The sequence below is a fragment of the Arachis ipaensis genome, chromosome B05 (genome assembly GCF_000816755.2).
Source record: "Arachis ipaensis cultivar K30076 chromosome B05, Araip1.1, whole genome shotgun sequence".
Classification (NCBI taxonomy): Eukaryota; Viridiplantae; Streptophyta; class Magnoliopsida; order Fabales; family Fabaceae; genus Arachis; species Arachis ipaensis.
Window position 1 is genome coordinate 76,323,811 of NC_029789.2, and position 18,976 is coordinate 76,342,786.

Below are 18,976 nucleotides of genomic sequence, written 5' to 3' on the forward strand. Positions count from 1 at the left end.
TCTCTCCGCCACCCACCTGCAAACCCCCCTTCTCCTATCACTAACCCTAAACCCTCCCTCTGCCACTGCCCCCTCAGCCGCCACCGCGACACCGTGCCCCGCCGCCGCAGCTACCTTCTTCCCCGTTCCACCCCACCCGCCTACCAGGTTCCGCAAAATGCAACCCCCTTTTATCCGTTCGTCATTTTTCTTTATTTTTTTCCGTTTTTGTTCATACTTAGGATAGATAGATATGCATGCTGTAGTGGATTTTTAGGTTGTTAGGTAGCTTAGGCTGTGGTTAGTGGATCTAGGTCTGTTTACTTGCACTGTTCATGTTTATGTTTTATCATAACTGCAATTCTGCTGTTCCTGTGACCTCGTTCATATGCTGTGATTTCTTGCAATTGCTGCTTGTTACTCTACATTTTCCTGTTTCTATTCATCACTGGTAACTGCAGCAAGTTTTTAATTCATATGAACTGCTATGATTGCTGTTTATTTTCCGGGACAATCCAATTTTAGCCGGAATGCTGCCCAAATTTTTTGTAAATTGTTTTCATTCTTGTTTTGGTTTGGCATTTCTGACCTCTGTTTTACTCTGCTTTACCCAAACCATTTCATGAATGCTATGGCAGACTTTCTTATCCTCTTTGATTTCCTGGTTCATAAACTGCATTTGCGATTCACTGATTCCAATTTTTGCTTTCTTTATTTCTATTCGAATCAGCATCACCCTGTTTTCCTTGTTCGATTATGAGTACTTCTATTCTTACCTGTGAATCCTTGTTATATGGAATTTTTCTATGCCACTTACTTTAACCCGCACTTTACTAACTCACTAATTTTAATTTACTAATTTCTTTTTCAAATTCTAACCATACTAACCCTTTTGATCTCTTTTCGGATTATTTTCACTTTCCTCTAACTTTCTAACCATAGGATATTGATTATTTTTCTATTTAACATAAATTAATCACATTTCATTTACTCATTTTCCTTATCTTATTTCTCCTTTGCCGCTTTGAGTTTCCTTTGTTTAATTGCCTATTTGCTTTCCTATTTTATCCATTTCCTGGTTTTCTGTTTTTCAGGATGTCTGCCTCACAAAGGAAAGGAAAAGGCAAGGCTACTGGCAATCGCAAGAGAGGAGATTCCTCCCAGTGGATCATCGCTCTAATGCACGATTCTTCATGGCGGGAGAAGAACTTCACACAGCAGGAAAAAGCTGACCAGCTGCTCCCTGCGAATGATCCTATAAAATTTGCAAACCGGTACTGTGAGCTGAAGTACCCGGCTTTTGCAAACTCCAGAAATCTATACCTGGAGCGAACTCTGAAGATTCCAGAAGCACTCCAGCAGTACACCACTGAGCAAATCAAGCAAAGGGACTGGTTCTTTCTGGAAAGAACACTGACAGAGGTTAATTCATCTTGGGTACGAGAATTCTACTGCAACTACTATCTCACTACCCTAGATGCAGTGAACCTGAGAGGAAAACAAATTCTGGTCACTGAAGAGGCCTTAGAGGACATTCTCCGGCTCCCAGCCAAGTCCGATCAGCCTGATGTTTATTCAAAGGCTGAGGAGGACATGCGTCAGATGCAGTTTGATTGGGATACCGTGAAGGCACGGATAGCTCTCGACCCGATAGTCCCTTGGGAGATGGGTCAGGACACTACCATGCCTAAAGGGATTAAGAGAGCATACTTAAACGATGAGGCTCGGTTATGGCATCAGATCTTGAGTAATTATGTGATGCCGAGTACTCACGAGACGGAGATCCCGGCTGCTATGGTCACCCTCTTTTGGTGTGTGCTGGAGGTTAAGGACCTTTATCTGCCACGTTTCATTCGGCACTATATGGCCAGGGTCCACGTCTGAGGCACCCTCCCTTTTCCATATCTAGTTACACAGCTTGGCCGTCGAGCTGACGTGCCATGGGAGGCTGCCGATGAGAGACCACCAGCGGCGGATTGCTGGAAGATCATTCCGCACAGCCGGAACTTCTTAGCCTTGGGCCACAGACCACCACCATTCACTGCTACTGATGAGTCAGCCCCACCGTCTGCTGGACCCTCTTCCTCCACTGCTGCACCATATTTTTTTGTATTTTTCTCTTTTTCTTTTACTGTTATTTTCCGAGTACTTATACATTGCTTTTATGTATTTTTACTCTATTTTCTGCATTTTGCATCTTTAGTTCATATTTTAGCCATTTAGTTTATTTTAGTTATTTAGTTTAGTTTGTAATTCTGATTTATTAGTGGATTAATTAGTATAGTTTACCCTTTTTAGCATAAGATAGTATAGTTTAAATAGAAAAGTATAAAAAGGAAGTAAGCTAGGAAATTGAATATATCAGATTTAAATCCAAAAACCTTATATATAGCATTACATGATGTAGTTAAGCTGACAACATTTTATCAAGGAGGAACATTAAAACTTTAAAAGCTACCCTAAATAAATTTTTTATGAGAATAATGGGAATTTTTAACTAAACCTGCATACAAAATATAAATGATATATGATGCTTGAGTTAGAGAACACACAACCTGTGAGTCTTGAGCTTAATTGTATGGTTGCATTCAAACCATAATTTTATTTCTGTGTGTTTCATTTCTTTTTATTCTGATGTTCTTTACTTTGCTTTAATCTATATGTCCAATTATAGAATATAGAATGTAGATACATACCAAGAGAATGATTGAGGCCATCAATTGATTTCAGCTCACTTACCCCAAATTAGCCTACCTTTTACATCAACCTTGTTAGTCCCCTTGAGACTTTTAAAACCCCTTTATTCTATTTAGCCAAATTACTAGCCTTAAGCAGAAAAACAAAAGAAAATCCCAAGTGAATCCTTGGTTAGCTTAAGATAGAAAATCATGAATAGAGTTAAATGTGGGGAACCTTTTGGGAACATGGATGATAGAAACAAAAGGTAGAGAAGTTAAAAGAAATAAAATAAATTTGGGAAGCATGCTCATGAGAAAATCAAAGTGATTTAATTGCCATGTGCCTTGGAATAAAAAAAAATAAAAAAAATAAAATAAAATAAATAGAAAGTGAAACATGAGTATGTAACAATAAGTGGGATAATATGGGAAAATAGGTAAAGAGATTTTGTTTTACTAAATATGTATGTTAGGTGAGATCTTAGTCTAATTAAGGATTCACTTATTAGCTCACTTGACCCTATACATAAATCCTTACCTTTACCTTGGCTCCATTACAACCTTAATTAAAGACCTCATGACTTTTTGGTATGACTATATTCTATAATTGTTGATTGGTTAGATGAAGAATAAAGCTATAGAAAGTAAGAATAAAAAGAAAAATAGAGTGAATAAACCCAATAAACACTGAGTGACTAGAGAGTAAACACAAAATCCAGTGAGGGTTCAATAACTCATCAACATATATCAATGCTTAAATCTAATAATTGTTTTGCAAGTTTGTACAATGTTTTCTTTCCCATCTCATTTGCTAAAATGCTTTATTATTTAAGGGTTAGCTATATATATATATATATATATATACATGACTCCTTGAGAATATGAACTAACTTAACTACATGTAAGCCTTATATTTGAGTGAATAAGATAAGAGTTGCATGATGCATCATTCATTTAGGTAGTTGCATTTAAATTAGGTTGCATTGCATGACATTCCATCACTTTAACCTTAATTATTTACCTTGGATTTAGCATGAGGACATGCTAGTGTTTAAGTGCGGGGAGGTTGATAAACCCATATTTCATGAGTTCTTTTGTGCTTAATTTGAGTGATTTATACAATCCTTCACCTACTTATTCACATTAATTGCATGGTTTTACTTTCCCTTCCTTATTATGTGATGTAAATGAAAAACATGTTTTCTAAGCTTTAAAATTAATTAATTTAATTACCTTTATTTCCATTCGATGCCGTGATTAGTGTGTTGAGTAGTTTCAGATTTTCTAAGGCAGAATGACTTAAAGGATGGAAAAGGAAACACACTAAACTGAAAGGAGAAAGCAAAAAGGAGCTTTAAGGAAACTGGTATCCACGCGATCGCATGGATGACGCGATCGCGTGCCAGAAGCAAAGATGCAGCGACGTGACCGCATGACTGACGCGACCGCGCGCCTTAAGCAGAACGCACATGACGCGGTCACATGAATGACGCGACCGCGTGGCAAGGAAAAGCTCCGAATGACGCGACCGCGTGACCCATGCGGACACGTGACAGAGGCCTCGTATCAGAATTTACAGAATACGCCCCCAGCAAATTTTGAAGCCCTTTTTGGCCCAGATCAAGTACAGACAGCATAGACCAGAGGTTATAAAGTGTGGGAATGCACCCATTCAAAAGGAGAGCTCGCATATTTTATTTTTCAATGATTTAGATTTAGTTGAGAGGGAGATCTTCTCCTCTCTCTCTCTTAGGATTTAGGATTTCTTATTGTTTTAAGAGTGACTCTCAATCCAGGTTTTACGTTTCTTTGTTTTAGCTTCCTTTTACTTTTATTTATTCCAGCACTTGAATTGATCAGTGAATTTATGAATTTCTTCCATGTTACAGACTGTTATTTGAATTAATGATAATTGAGGTATTTTCAGTTTATGATTGTTCTCTTTGATTTAAGTTACCATTGCTTCCCATCTAAGGACATTTTTATTATTCCAGCAATTTTACTTCTTTCCCTTTTGGTCCTGGTTAAGAATTCAGTAACTCAACAGTTATTAAACTCAACATAACTGATAATCGTTATCTTGCTAGTTGAGCTGAACTTAAGTAATCCCAACCTTTTCCTAGGAAATAAATAGGATTCAAAGGTCAATTTAATTAGTCCCCTGACTTTCCTTTGCCCTAGTAAAGGTTGACCAAGTGGAATTTAGATTCAACTTTCATTATAGTTGAGAGAGATAACTACGTTGGACCTCCAACTTCTCTTACCTTGCCTAAAGTCTGCTTTACAGTATTTATTTATTTTAATTGCCATTTACTTTACTTGTCATTTAAATTACTTGCTTCTCATCTTCTAAACCCCGATTACAACCTTTATAGCCAATAATAAGAACATACTTCCTTGCAGTTCCTTGAGAAGACGACCCGAGGTTTGAATACTCGGTCAACAATTTCTAAAGGGGTTTGTTACTTGTGACACCCAAAACATTTGTACGAAGGGATTTTTGTCGGTTTAGAGACTATATCTACAACGCAACTATTTCTATGAATCTCTTTATTGGTAAAAATCCTAACGTCAAAGCTTCTTCAATTTCAATTCCTTGCTCACCAACTTCTTCTATCTCTTCCTTGTCACTCAAATCATAAATAGGAGGTTTAGTGAAGTCTACCTCAACATCAATTCTAAGCATCACGGGGAAGGACTCATCAAGATTAAAAGGATTATATGTTGATGTGGAATCAACATGTATATGAGAGCTTCTTGCTTGAAACACTTCTTCCAATTCTTCACTCACAATATGCTTTGGAGGTTGCACATCCTCCTCAACATTTCTTTCTAGTCCAATGGAAGAAGGCTCAACAAAATCATCAAGGGGATTGATCAATGTGGACAAAAAATCACTAATGATGGAATCCACTTCTTGATCAATTTCCCTCAACTCTCTATCTAATTCCTTAACATCACTCTCCTCCTTAACTTCCCTTCTAAACTCCGTGAAAGAAGGCTCTTCAACTTGAGATTCCTCTATGTACTTAACATATCCTAAGTACCCAACCACTACTTCCTTTTGTTCGATAATCTCTACCTTCTCCTCTTGTTGCACTTCTTGCTTCAACTTCTCTTCCTCATCTTGGAGCTCCAAATTCACTCCATCACTATGCTCCTTGATTGCTTCTCCACATTCAACAATGGGAGTACTTGGGATGTTTGAGCTTAGGTGGGAGGCTATGTGACTCACGGCTTCTACTACGATAGCCATCTTGGCTTCTAGCTCCTTAAACTCCTTTTTCGTCCCTTCTTGTTGTCTTAGGATATGAGATTCAAGATCTCTTAGTTCTTGTGTGAGGGCTTCATCAGGGGGCGGTGGTGGAAGAGAAGGTTCATTGTTTGAGAGAAAGGCATTGTAGTGGGATGGTAGTTCATGTTGGTGAAAGTCTTAAGGTGGTGTATATGGAATTTGTGGTTCTTGGGAGTATTAGTATTGGAATGGTGGATATGGATTGGGGGTATATGGAGGTGATTGGTGGTATGATGCTTGTGAGTGTGGTGGTTCAAAACTATGTTGGGGAAAGGGGTTATATGTATATGGTGGTTGTGGTTGACAATCACAATAAGGGTCATCACATACATTAGATTGGTATGCATTAGGATTAGGAGTATACCCATAAGAATCCAAAGAGTAGTCATGTTGGGGTGGTGCTTGAATGGATCGGATGAAATAAAATGCCTTTTGGTCCTTGCGCATCTCCATGAGGAGAGTAGTCATATCCCCAAGCACTCTTGTCAAACTTAGTTTGGGAGGGGGTTGTTGCCAAGAAGGCTGTTCATAAGCTTGGGACTCCTCCCACCTTTGATTTCCAAATCCTTGATGCACATCCTCATTGAAGCTTCCATTTTCTACAACATATTTTGAACCAAACTCATGGCCAAAGGGGTGAGAATTCATAGTGAAAGAGAGAATAAAAAACAAAAGCTAACAAGAAATAAAGAAAGCTAAAGTCCTACAACTAGCAAAAACCATCAAACAAACCAAAAATCAAGCTATTCACAATATATACAATAGCCAATAACATAGCACCATTGAAAATGGGTAATTGTCGTGTCGGTTTAGAATTTCTCTTATAGGAATAAGAACTTCGTTGTAAGCATAGCTCCAAACCAACAAACAATTCTGACATCAAAAATTTGAGTTGTCACAAGTACAAACCCCAATGAAAATTAACCGAAGTATTTAGACTCCGGGACATCTCACAAGGAATTACAATGAAGTGGTCAATTATTGGCTATGAAAGAACAAGGGGTTTGATTTTTAAAAAGGGCAATAAACTAAATGACAAGAAAAGTAAATCAAGCGAGTGACTAAAGAAAGCAAGTAATAAAAAGAGACAATTAATAAAGAGAGACATTCATGGCAAGAATTGAGAATATAGGCTTTCTATTCTAGTCATGCAATGATTAATTCATCTTATTTAGTCAAATCCATCAAATGGAAGAAGGTATCATGTCATCTTCACATAGGGAGAAAGTCAAACAAGATTAGTTAATCATATCACGATACTAAACAAGAATTTATCTTATTACGTCATCCCCGATGATGGAGGAAGGTATCATGTTATCCTCACACTCGAAGAAAGTCTAATAAGACTAGCTGATCTCAATCCAAAAGTCCTAGTCACTTACTAATTGAATTAGCAAGAGATTAGCGTCACTGGAAACAATATTAGTTGACAACTCTAGATCATGAACATGAGTTGGGTACTCATGACTCAATATTACCCAATTACTCTTTCCAAGCCAAGAATGCTCAAATTCTACTCTAACATCCAACCAATCATTTTGTCAAACACTTGGAACGCATAAAAGGAAAGCATAATAAAAGTGCAAGAAATATAAATCTACCAACTACAAATTGTAAGGAAAGTAAGATCAACAACCCAATTCAACAACAAAGGAACCTCAAATATCAAATTTCATTAAATGTAACCAAATCCAACAGGAGTTCATTATCATAAAAGAGAGCAAAAAGAGAAATTAACACTACCAACTAAGAGAACCATGGTGTAGAAACAAGAAATTGTAAAGGAAACAAGATGAAAACATGAAATTGGACTTAGATCTAAGAGAAATTAACCTAATGGTAACCTAATTCTAGAGAGAAGAGGGAGCTTCTCTCTCTAGAAAACTAAGTAAAGGCTCATGTTGACTAATTAAGTGCTCCCCCTTGCTCAATCTTTAATTCCGCATCAAATACCATCAGAAACAAGTTGGAATTGGGCCTGGGCAGCTCAGAAATCACCCCCACTGTTTTTCCCTTAAGTGAGTCACGTGAGAGAATCGACGCGTATGCGTAGGTCACGCGTGTGCGTCGCTTGGCAAAATTCCTATCCACGCGTACGCGTCATGTACACGTATGCGTCGCCATGCAACTTCACTTTCCACGTGTGCGCGTCTGCTGCGCGGGCGCGTGGGTTGATGAATTCCAAATCCTTGTTTTCTCATGTATTCTACACTTTGTATGCTTTTCTCTTCATTTTTTCCATCCAATACTTGCCTTATGAACCTGAAATCACTCAATAAACACATCAAGGCATCGAATGGAATTAAAGTGAATTAAAATCACTAATTTAAGGGCCTAAAAAAATATGTTTTTACATTTAATTTAACGGAGAATTGAAAAACCATGCTATTTAATTGAATAAATATGGGAAAAGGTGATAAAATCCCCTAAAATAAGCACAAGATAAATGATAAAATTGGGGTTTATCACTCCCCTAGAGATGTGCTCAGTTGGTCTCAAGAACGGCGGTTTTAGAAAGCGATATAATTCTGGGCGACATTCTGGATATTACGGCCGTTTTCAAAAAACCGCCACAATTTCCTAGGTTAAAATGGTGGTTTTCAGATAGGTTAAAACGGCGGTTTGAACTGCCATTATTTCCAAATGAAATGGCATTTTCTGGTTGGTTAAAACGGCAGTTCAAACCGCCGTTATTTTCAGGATAAAAACGGCATTTTTGGTTGGTTAAAATGGCATTTTTGTACCGCCATTTTTACCTTGATAGAGTGCCATTTTAGTTGGCTTAAATGGCATTTGAAACCGCCGTTTTTACCGGGTTAAAATGGTGTTTTGAACCGCCATTTTTACCCTGACATTTGCATTTTTATTGGTTAAAACAACATTTGAAACTGCCATTTTTACTTGGTTAAAACGGCATTTTTGGTTGGTTAAAATGATGTTTTTGAACCGCCATTTTTACCTTGGCATTGGTTGGTTAAAGTGACATTTTTTATTGTTTAAAAAGGTAGTTTTTGCCGTCGTTTTTATCGCGTTAAACAAATAATTTTTTTATTAAAATTTCACAATTGCAAAAAATCATAATCCAGAAACGAAATATTATATAACTCATAAACAAAGTACTAAACATAATATATGATTTTTTTGTATTGAAAATCAAAAGTAATAACTACTATACAAAAACTTGTCTTACTAGACTAACCAAGATACAAGCATTGCAATATGCAATAATCAATCAAATCTACCATCCAGTTCCCTAAACTATGTTAATATCTAATAATGTATTTAAACCATCTAATAAGTGCTATTTTTACTACTTAGAATATGAATACAAGTAACTTAGCTAAGTGATGAATAAGATTTGGAGGCCAAAAGTTTCCTCCTTTGGTAATTAGCTTTAAAGCAAGCCAGATTTAGTTTCTTGGTCTCTTATGTGAGTTTCATCCCTAGAGCTTGCTCCAATATCTTTGTTTCTTACTTTGACACTCCAACTTTCATTATTCCGACCCATCTCCTACATTCAAATTAAAATAATCAGTTTTCATTCAATCAGCTTTTTCTTCCACAGTTTAAGCATCATGATTCAGATATGCCTAAATTAAGACTCAAAATAAAAATGTCATAAATTACTCATACATACATAGACTAAGTCAAATATGATTATATTTGGAAATAGCGTGTAGGAACGAAACAGTTGCTTGCCGCTTTCAAAAATAAATTTTCTATTTTCTATTCACTTTTTCAAACTCTTTGAGAACAGGTTTTAGGATTCCCACCTGAATCTGAATCAAGATCATATGAAAAGCTAACTTCAATAAGAAAAGAGCATGACAATTTGTTCAGGAAAAGAAGAGAAAATCCATAAAATTACATCACATGGTAAATGCTGGAACAACTACCATTCTTTGATAGGTGACTTCAATGAAAAAAACCTCAGTGATATGTATATTGAAATTTCCATAAAACTCTAAAATAATATAGCTTACCACCACCAATCAAACAAGAGTAACCAATAAAAAGATTTAAATCAGTATAATAGTCTCATACACGAGAGGGAAGAGCAATTGACTTGGCCTTCTTGTACTTATTCTGAAATATTAAAAAAGATACCACAAGAAAATGTAAAATTATAGCACTTATTTCAATAAATTATCTTTATATATATTAATGAGAAAACTAAATGCCACCAAAACCAGATGAAATAAAAGAGGTATTGAAGAAATAGTTTCTAACCAAAAAGTTGCTGTCATATATACCTACTAGTCTTCTGGAAAGTATTCTTCTTCATCACTGCAAGATTTTTCATCTCATGATTGTAAAATTAGAAAAGACAAATGGGTCAATATTTATAAAATAAAATTATACAACAAAACAACCATAATTATATTACTAATTTATTTTGCCCAACATATGATCATTGATATGATGAAAAGAAATTATTATAAACCTTAAGGCCCCTACTTCTATCTAGCATTATAAGTTACCTCTTTAGAAATTCTATCTTTGACTTCTTCATTATGTTGCTCTTCAAATTTGACACATTGTAACCTGGTCCATCTACAACAGATCCTCAAAGATTAAACAACTAAAGGTCCAACCTGATGAAACATAAATAAAATATAAAGAAGAGTAGTAGAGTGAACTAGTTACCTCCCCAGAATCTTTTTTTACTCGAAAGTGGAGTTTTAGTGCACAGCCGTACTTGCCTACTCTATTTTTCTATAGGATTCCAATACATTGTTCATCAAGCTAACAGTTAACATGTATGTTTATCAAGTTATATTAGCATTTTGTTTGGATAAAACAAACATGTATGTTAAAAGGTTGAGGAAGATTCAAATTAGGTAGACAAAAGGATATTCACGTTCAGCAAAGCGGGAAAGGAAAGAAAAACTAAAACAAATAGCTAATAATGCACACACTAGGAACATACTTGCATATTCTTTCTTGTACAGATTCCTAATTTGATTAGATACTTCCTTCTCAGCCTCGGCTATTTCTTTCTGTTTTCCCTGCAGAGAGTTAACATGGTGAGTGCAACTAACAATTTTTATTGAATACACCCCATTCATCCAAAATATAACCAAGTCGAACCAAAAAGAATTATGACAAAGAAAGCAAAGAATGGCCAAGTAAAAAATTCACCTCGTACAACTGCTTCCATTTAAATGACACTTTCTTTTCTCTCATCCTCCTCATTACTTTCTTGGTGCAATTTTTGACCTGTACTGCTTTTCAAAGAATCCTTTCCATAACTTATCAGTCACTGGACTCAAATCAGCTCACTGCATAGCATATTGGGCAAATTAGGCAAACCATTTCACCTGGTGATAGCTCCATACATAGTTGACAAAAGCGAGAAACATAACTTACTTCACTTCTCCACACGCATCAACTGATCAACTGTGTAGTGTGGCAAAATTCGCTCGAGTAGGTGTAGATCAACATCACCAACATTTTCAAGGTATCTTTTATTATCTATTATTTTCTGAACCGTTAAACACATCGCAAAAGCTAAAAAGATAAAAAGATAACATGCCAAATTAATCACAAACAGTAAGTCTCATAAACAATGATCACATAGGCCATATACTTGAACAATTGGGAAAACTAAAGAGTAGGACACGAAACAAGAAGAAAAAGTGAATGAAATCTAGATTTATAGTTCATAATCTTACTTTAAATACAATGTAGCAGCCATGGTGCTTTGATGGTGACATGGTACTGAAATAAAATTATTAAAATTCGGGATTTGCATGAAATATTAAGAGAATTATAAGTGAAAGTAAAGATAATTGAGAAAGAAGAAAAGAATAACTCAAATATTCTGTAATGGTGAATTTATATTTTTACCATTTACTTTTATTGATCATAAAAATTTGAACAACAACAAATTAATGATAAATTAATCACCTATTATCTATCTTAAATATAATAATATTTTTCAAACAAACAAGAAAAAGTAAATATAAATTTTAAACAAAATCAGTAAATCACAATAAATTTCACAAAATTTTTGACTGAAGTGGGAGAAGAAAGCTAAAGAGGATAGAACATAGAACTAGTTCACATGCAACTCATAGCTCAAAACTGAATTGAACCTCATAGCTCTTAAACTGAGTGAACAATACGAAGATGGTTTTTCTCAATTCCGCCCTAAAGTATTGAAAATGAAAAAGGAAAACAAGTAGATCTCAGTGCTTCACATGAATTACTTTTGAAGTTTAGGTAACATGCAAATTGAATATCTTTACATTAAATTATCTTTTAGGTTCAAGGTAATTCATATCCCTAAAAGTTTATTTGAGTGTTACCTTGCTTAGCCTACCGAAAATGCTTATTGAAACATCTTGCTATATGCCTTTTTCTTCTGGTCACGCCTATCAGCAACTTACAACATAATATAATGAGTTAAATTTGCAATACGCTTATAATGCACCTTCATGCTTGCTCAACTTAGATATACACTCACCTTCTTCCTGGCAGCAGCAAGTTCCTTCTTAATCCCAGCTGTAAGTAACAAAATTAAATGTCCACCTATATAAGTACACTAGTAGTTCTTGTCTAACTAAGGCTTTATACAAAATCACAACTTACCATCATTTGGCTCTAAGACCAGTGCATTTTTAAAGCTTTCAACTGCAGCATCTATGTCAAAATTATGTAGATTAGAAACAGGACTTGATGGAAAATGTATTAAAATGAATGCATTTTGAAGTATAGAAATAGTAACTTAAACTTACAGAACTGTTTGTAAAAATTTAAGACTTAGTTTTCCTCAAGGCTATGCTTTTCTTTGCAAAATCATAAGGATGTTACCATAAGTGGATGAAGTGGTGAGCATCTACAGAATAGTCACTATACAATCCATTCATTCATTTGTAGGAAAAGCTAGCATACCTCCCTCAATCCCTTCTTTCTCCTAACAAACAGAACCTAGTTTTCTACCTGATGATTGGATTTTTGATGGTTTAGAATTTCACAATAAATTCTTGTTGCAAGTATAGTTTCTAAACCAACAATAATCCTTTCATACAAAAATTTGGTTGTCACAAGTAACAAACCCCTATAAAAATAACTGAAGTATTCAAACCTTGGGTCGTTCTCCCTAGGAATTGCAATAAAGTGTTCTTGTTATTGGCTATGAGGTATATTTTGGGGTTTTGGATAAGAAACAAGAAAAGTAAATTGCAATGAAATTCAAATGATAAAAAGGTCTTCGCAAGGTTTGGTGGTCAAGGATCTCTATCCTTATCACTAACCACAATATGATAATTGTAAGGATTAATCACATTAAATCATCCTCTAACAAGTAAAGGAAAGTCAAATGAGCTATATCAATCCAAGTCCATAAGTCCTAGCTATTCATTATTTGAATTAATGAGAGCTAGAGTCAATGGCTACCAACTATCAATCACTTGGACATTAGTAACTCAAGAATTCCTAAGTTACCTTCCCAAGCGAAGAACATAAAATTCTACTCTAACATCCTTCCAAGCATTTTGTCAAACACTTGGAAGGTATAAAAGGAAAGTAAAATCAAATTGCAAGGAAAGTAAATCTACAACTATCAATTACAAGGAAATTAAAAACAATATTTCAATTAAGCAATAAAAGAACATGAAACATGAAATTGCATTAAAGGAAAATGGAAGAACAAAAGTGCAACAACATTAAAGTATAGAATTACAAGAATTAAATGCTAAACTAGGGAGAGGAGATGTAGAAGAACAAGAATTACAAAAGGAAAAGTAAATCAAAGCATGAAATTAACCTAGATCTAAGAAATCCTAATCTACCTCTAACCAAGTTCTAGAGAGAAAAGAGAGCTTCTCTCTCTAGAAACTAACTTTCCCTCCAAAACTAAACTAAACTAAACTAAACTAAACTAATGTGATCTCATGTGTTGATTCCCTTTCAATCCTTGAGTTAAATAGCATCAGAGATGAGTTGGATTTGTGCCTGGGAAGCCCAGAAATTGCCCCCAGCAGATTCACTTTAAGTGGGTCACGTGCGAGCACCGACGCGTGCGCGTGGGTCACGCGTACGCGTCGCTTGACAAATTGCTATCCATGTGTATGCGTATGTCATGCGTATGCATCGCCTTGTGACGTCACTTTCCACACGTGTGCGTCGATCTCAGCATCCCAAATCCTTGTTTCTTCATGAGTTCTCCACTTGCATGCTTTTCCTTTCCATTCCTTTGATCCATTCCTAGCCTTTCCAATCTAGATTCACCAGCAAACATATCAAGGCATCTAGTGGAATCAAAGGTGAATCAAAATTAGCAATTAAGGGACTAAAAAGCATGTTTTAACACTTAAGCACAAATTAGGAGACAATCATGAAACCATGCTATTTCCTTGGATAAATGTGAGAAAATGTGATAAAATCCCCTAAATTAAGCACAAGAAAAACCCTAAAAGGGGTTTATCACAACCAAAGGGAATTAAACTTTTACTTTCTCAACCAAAAGGAATTAAACTTTTACCTCTCAACCAAAAGGCAATTTATTTCATCCATTGCAGATACTTTGTTTATTTCAGAACAATCATGGCCTAATAACTAGTGTGTTGCAGAACAAAATTTTTTATTAGAACTTATGCAGAATAGGTTAAAAAAGGGCGAAGGAGGAGGATGCTTTGGAATGAACCTTTTCCAGAGATCGCATTGAGATTTGGTGGCGATGGAGTGCTAGAATCGATCCATCTGGACGCATAGGGATTGGATCTGAGAGATGTAGTTGGAGAGGGAGAGGGAGAGATTGGAGGAGGCGGAGTAGTCGAGGCGCTCGAGGGGTTCCACGCCGTCGCGCATATTCAGGAGGAGCTTCTTCGCACTTTGGTAAACATATAATAGCGTTGCTTCGCTGCCTTCCATGGGGGCCGTAACGATCCAACTTCCAGTACGTCATGATCGTACCAAAAGTAAGGCGTTACTGACCTATTTTCCTTATTAACTATCTAATATTGAGCTTTTAGTTCGATATCGCATTTCTATTTTAGTAGAAAATGCCAGAAAATTTTGTTTCCATTCATTAAAGTCATGGTTCAAAGATTTCCAACAAATAATAATCACATAAATATTATTAATAATAAGTCTTATACAAAAGAAACCGAATGAAACTCAAATACAATATTCTAAACCTACCCCTTTATGTAAAATAAAATCTCAGGGGACAACAGCTATGAAAGAAACTTAACTCATAAACTTAACTTATAAATAAATTCTATATTCACCTGCAGTTTCAAACGGAGTCTTCGAACCTGTGTCACTGAAAGGGTGAAATATTTTGGGGTGAGAACACACCACACGTTCTCAGTAGGGAATGGGAATGCCGTAAAAGTAATGATTAACATGCAAATAATTAACATACTCAAGGAAACTATATTTTTATCAAATTCTTTTGAAAATACTCTTGGTTTTACTTTAGCTAATTAATTACCTCTTTAAAAAAAATCTCTAAACTCAAAACAAATTCCAAAATGTAAAACTGGTCACACTAACCATCTCTCAGCCACACAATTAATTCTCAATCAAAAAATCAATTCTTAATCACCTTCATACATTCACAGCTAATAACGCTAACAAGAGATTCAATTCAACATACAAACAAGTCACAGCAAGGCAAACAACACGATCACAGGGAAATACAATGAGCAAACCCAATCAAATGCAAGTGCAAAAACAAGGATGATGCATGTCTAGCCCTAGTGCAGGTAATGAGCTCATTTGTCGGTTTTTACCCGCTCCCGACGTAACCCGAAGCAACTGAAACGGGTATGGTTTTCCAGTGAGCATAGGTACAGTTCTCACTAACTAACGTATGCATCATATCCTCTGTAAGCAGACTCTGCCTTAAAGGTGGCAGCATTCTAGCCGTGTATGAAATGATATCCTCTGTAAGCAATCCTTGCCTTACAGGTGCGGCATTCAAGCCGTGTATGAATTAATATCCTCTGCAAGTGATCCCAGGTTATCAGTTGCAGGTATAGCTCTCAATAGCTGTGTAGCACTGGAATACACTCTGTGGTCGTACTACTATCTATCTGACTGCCTTCACGCAGCAGATCATCACATAATCATTCTCATTACCATCATTCATTATCATTCTCATTATTCATCATCACTTTCACATTCTTATACAGCACCTCTTTCTTTCTCTGTTCAATCATACTATACAAACTTTACATCTTTCACTTTTACAACATCTTGGCTCAAACCATTTCTCTTTATCATTTGAATCCAAATATTATAAAATTCACCAAACTCCTGAAAAGTAATCCTTTATTTCAAGCACAAAACATAACTCCTTTCATATTAAATTGAATTCAAAACATAATTCCTTTCTTAAATAATTCAAACTTGAAACATAAACCTTTCCTTGGTAATTCAGATTCAAAATAGTATATTTCTTTTCTCATCTAAATAAAACTCAAATAATATGATTTTCCAAATTCAAATCTTCTAAAATTAATTTTCAAATAAAACCTCAGATTTTTATAAAATTTCGACAGCACTTCCCCTAAAATTCAGACTTAGCCACCCTTACGTGTTCCCTCTTTCTCAACAAATCACTAGCCCTTTTATCAGCAGTTTTCACAACAACAGAATCTCAGTAATCGTTTCATCATAAATCAGTTTAACAATCAACATCCTAACATTAATTAAAATCAGAGTTTTCATAAAGCATTCTATAAAGGTAGATCAGTCCAGCCTCAAGAATTCATAACTAATATTCCAAACACCATCTTTCATATTTCTAGTTATTTTTAAAGTTATTTAGTTATTAGCAAAGTTACCATTTTATTCTAAAGATCATGCTTCAAGAAAATAGTTCAGTAGTCAACCTTCAATCCTTTAACCGTCCTCAATTAGAAAACCAATAACAATCACAGCCTCAAACCAAAGTAAATCTCATCAGTTAATTACTCACGATAATGAAGCCAGTCAATATCACAACCATAACTCAAACTCAATTCACATCTGCATCCAACTTCAAAAATAAGTTAGAATAATCACCACAACTAACTTCTCTCAAATACATTTCATTCAGTAATTAACTCATCATGTTTCAATTTAATAAGTAACATTAAATGAATCACCTTTTGCAGCTACATTTCAACCAATTCCAACCTGTCACAAATCCATTTTACAGCCATTCCAATATATTAAATTTCTATTTCAATATCAAACAATTCAAAGTAATCCATTCAGGATCAGAATCTCAACCAATTCATCGCCAAAATCAATAATTCGAAATACAATTCACAACCACATCTAATTTCAATTACAATTCAGCGTAATCACAACCACATTCAATTCTAATAACACATCAGAATAATCACTCCAACTAGCTATTCTCAAACATATTTCAAACAATTCACATTAATTAATCAACCCTTAATCATTATTAAATATTTGCAATTATCCGAATAACTTTACAGGCATTCTAAAATTAAAAAACGTTTTAACTTTTAAAATAAATCCCCTACCTCAAAGTCAAAACTCACAAAAATCACTAAACACAGCAGCTCCATTGGCAGTTCTAACACCCGTTCTACTCTCTTGGCAGCTACCATGATGATTTTGGGCAGCTCCAGTGATGGCGAAAGGTCTCAGCATCAGAAAAACAGTGGCGGTAACGGTTCAGAGTGGAGCCAGGGCAGGGCCAGAACAACAATAGCAGCAACGGTAGCTCCAGCAGTGTCAGTGGTGTTCTAGTCAGTGATAAACCACTATTTTATGGTTTATATTGTGTTTAATTGTGTGGTTTTATCATGATCCTGACCCACTTATTCATTAAAATAGCATGCATTTATATTTCCTTCTTGAAATTATTACATGAGTGAAAATTGCCTCCTAGTGACTTTTAATTATACATTTTACTTTTCCTTTATTCCATTCGATGCCGTGATCTGTGTGTTAAGCGTTTCAGGCTTTATAGGGCAAGAATAAGTTGGAGACTAGAAAGGAAGCTAGCAAAAATGGAAGGAACACAAGAAATTGAGGAGATGACCAGCGAGAAGCGACGTGGCCGCATGGACGACGCGACCGCGCGGAAAAGATCAAATCACAGTGACGCGGCCGCATGGATGACGCGATCGCGCGAAATGGAAAAGCACGAGCGACGCGGAGGCGTGGACGACGCGTCCGCGTGGTGAAGCGAAATGCGAAAGACACGTCCGCATGAGTGACGCGATCGCGTGGCATGCGTGATCTGCATAATTTGCAGAATCACTGGGGGCGATTTTGGATCCTATTTTGACCCAATTTTTGGCCCAGAACAGCAGACTAGAGCCAGAGAACATGCAGAAACCAGAGAGAATATTCATTCTACACAGTTTTTAGTTTTTAGATCTAGTTTTACTCCTCCCCTAGGTTTTTCTCTCAAGACATTGATAGTTCTTAGGATTTTAGTTTCTCTAGCTTTTTGCATTGGGATATTGAGAAGAGTTATTACCTCATCAAGACTTCGTCCTTCTAGTTCGTTTTCTTTACTTGGCTTACTCTTCCATATTCTTTGCTTTGTTTAATTTTACCATTGGAATATTTTTAGGATTATTTAATACAAGGATCACTTTTATTTTTAATTGACTATTTTTAATTTTTATTTACAATATCTTTCTTTAATTCTTTTTTATATGCTATGAATTTTACCTTTACAATGAGTGAGTAGTTCCCTAACTTGATGGGGAGTTGATTGAAAGGAACCCTTGAGTTGGAAGATTCAAGAGAAAGATTGTAATTTGGTTATTGTTGGTTTGCTTTCTAATTCCTGACACCAATCCTCCCAAGAGTGGATTGGGTCTTGTGGATAGAACAGTATTCCAACTTGTTTTTCCTTCCCTTACTTAGTAAAGGATAACTAAACGAAATAACTCTCAATTGTCAATTAATCTTAAGAGTGTTCCATCAAGAATAGGGCTTCCATGTAATCAACTCCCAGTCAAGGATTTTATTTACATTATTCAATTTCATCAATTTAATTTCCTGTTTACTCAACTCAAACCTTTTCGAAAACATC

General features: G+C 35.6%; 1 pseudogene; it reads right to left on the minus strand.

The window, feature by feature from the left end:
• LOC110272044 lies at positions 10,183 to 11,455 on the minus strand (annotated as a pseudogene).